The sequence below is a fragment of the Penaeus vannamei genome, chromosome 12 (genome assembly GCF_042767895.1).
Source record: "Penaeus vannamei isolate JL-2024 chromosome 12, ASM4276789v1, whole genome shotgun sequence".
Taxonomy (NCBI): domain Eukaryota; kingdom Metazoa; phylum Arthropoda; class Malacostraca; order Decapoda; family Penaeidae; genus Penaeus; species Penaeus vannamei.
Genome location: NC_091560.1, coordinates 14,480,924 through 14,483,423, shown reverse-complemented (window position 1 = coordinate 14,483,423; position 2,500 = coordinate 14,480,924). Strand labels below are relative to the sequence as shown.

Genomic DNA, 2,500 nt, shown 5'->3' with positions numbered 1-2,500 from the left:
GATAGATAGATAGATAGATAGATAGATAGATAGATAGATAGATAGATAGATAGATAGATAGATAGATAGATAGATAGATAGATAGATAAGAGCTTGTTATTGTAAATGCATATGTATATTTGTATGAAAATGTTTGTGAATTTCAATTTAACAATCATTTATTCAATTAAAAATATCTGCAACATACACCTCTCATGCTCTATATTTTTGTTTCCTTGAATTTTCCGTAAATCTTACTGTTTTCTGTCATTGACACATGTATCAGCACCATTGCTTCTGTTTGCCTTGGCATTCCAGAAATGGTAAACTAATCATAAATATTCTGACAAGATGGATCGTGTAGATATTCTTACAATTTGTTGTCAAGTATGTAACCAGGCTAATGTCTATCCAAAATATATGTGGGAGAATGGTATTTGTTGGTCTGCCAAAGTGCTGATGAAGGCTAGAGGGAATGCTTGGTATTACATCATCATCAGGTCCATCACAGAAAACTGTAAATTTAAAAGGGATGTCGATAGCACACAGTCACATTTGATTCCCAAGTTCAAGTATTGTTTTGATAGTATCTGTCAGTTAGTTAGTGAGATTTTCCAAATTTTCTTCTGCAATATCCTGTAATAGTATCAATTATATCCTTGTAAGGAGTTGCTAGCTGGTGGTCAGGGAAAATGTATAGTGTATATGAGGAAAAATTAACTAATGTTATAGCAATAAATTAAATAAGTTAGAAACATATTTTTATGGTAGGTGGAGAAGGATGTTGACACCACTGTCCCAGGATATTCAGACCTAATTGACAATTCTGCCACACTTTTTTTCCTTTAGCATATTACAGATATATGATATTTACGATTGTGATTTCAGTTTTTATGTTTATGCAATAAAAATGGGGTAAAAAGGAATCAATATTTTTTTCACATTGTCTTGTTATATATAAATACATATGAAATGAATATTTGTAATATGCTAAAGAAAGAATTTGGGTTAAATAACCTGAAGGATTCAGGGAATGCAAACATTTTACCCTTTGATCCTGGGTGCAAGACATGTCAGGAGTTGTTGCGTTTTGACTAAGGTTAAGCATGCTGTTTCAGGAACTTTGTGAGCTAGTCTTTAAGCGGTCTTTATCAGCAGTCGATGTTGTTGGACATTATTAAGTAATGCAGATTTGATATTACAAAAACACTGAAGCCATCTTACAGGTTAGGGGGTGTTACTATAATGCTACCAAAATGATAGGCTGGGGGTCCAGAGGTAGCTTAGGGGCTAGAACCTAGTCTGAGTATAGAACCTGGGTGTAGGGGCACAATCCTGAAAAAGAGGAAAAAAGTTGTTGTTTAGAAAAAAATTATAGTATTTCATGATTTTTGCTCTACTTACAGAGGTTGAGAGTGCAGATTTTTTGGTAATCCTATTTTCAAATTTCCACCATGGGGGTGGAGCCTCTTAGAAAACCTGATTTTGATAGTGTGTTCATAGAAATCCCTTGTCCTACAGTTTTTATTATTTTTCAGTCAAAATTTAGTAGATCTTCTTGGTATACAAATCGAAGAAGGTATTGGAGTTTTTTTAATGTCTTAGTTTCCAACTGTTTTTCTGTTTTCATTGCACAGCTCTCCATTTCTTATTTGTTGGCTGAGCTAAGTTGTTAAAGTGCCTGTTTATAGCACAATGTGGAGTGGCCCAATCATGGACCAATTTACGAACTGAACGACTGTGAACTGAAGTGAACCATCCTAGGTTGTGCCATCAATGACAACTCATTTTGATAACGTAGAATTGATGAATAGGTAATATTTTCCGTAATCTAAAACAACAAATCATGCATTTTTGGACAAACTAAAAATGTAACTGTACAAGTTATGATGTTTGAAAATGATTTACCTGGGCATGTAAGAAGGTTTCCAATCAGGGAGGAAATGAAAGTGAGTGATTAGATTCAGTAAATTTGATGAAAGTATACTATTGATGACTACAGTCTTAATTGAAATCTGCTTCTATTCCAGGACATAACAATGTTCTGATTGTTGACGCTTTGTCAAAAAATGTCAAAAGTACCACCTCAGAATTGTAATTGGTATATATTTTAATACTCTTCCTTTTCATTCATAATTTTTGTATAGGCCTGTACTAGATATAAACAATATATACACATTCATTTATTCTAATGGGTATTTATTATAAAAGCCATCAAAAGATTGAACTGGCATACCATATTATTTATTAATGTTTTCAGTACCATTTTGGTTTTCTTATTTTTTATATTAGCACTTTATTCCTACATGGCAAGGATTGAAACTGTTACCTGACATATCAGTAGATTATGTATGTAATGGTTATAGTTTTGCTTTCAGTAAAAAAGAATATTTAAAACCTGATTTGTTAGGAGCAAGTTGTGTAAAATTGTGAGGAATGATATGTCGTCAGGTAATATGTGTAATAATGATTGTCATGTGGTGCTTATTCAGTTTTTATGTATAAAACTCTGCAGGCTAGT

General features: G+C 32.7%; 1 protein-coding gene across 7 annotated transcripts in view; it reads left to right on the top strand.

Moving 5' to 3' along the window:
• LOC113806204 (ensconsin) overlaps nucleotides 1-2,500 on the top strand; it is a 366,330-nt gene that overhangs the window by 14,407 nt on the left and 349,423 nt on the right. The gene's annotated exons all lie outside the window — the stretch shown is intronic.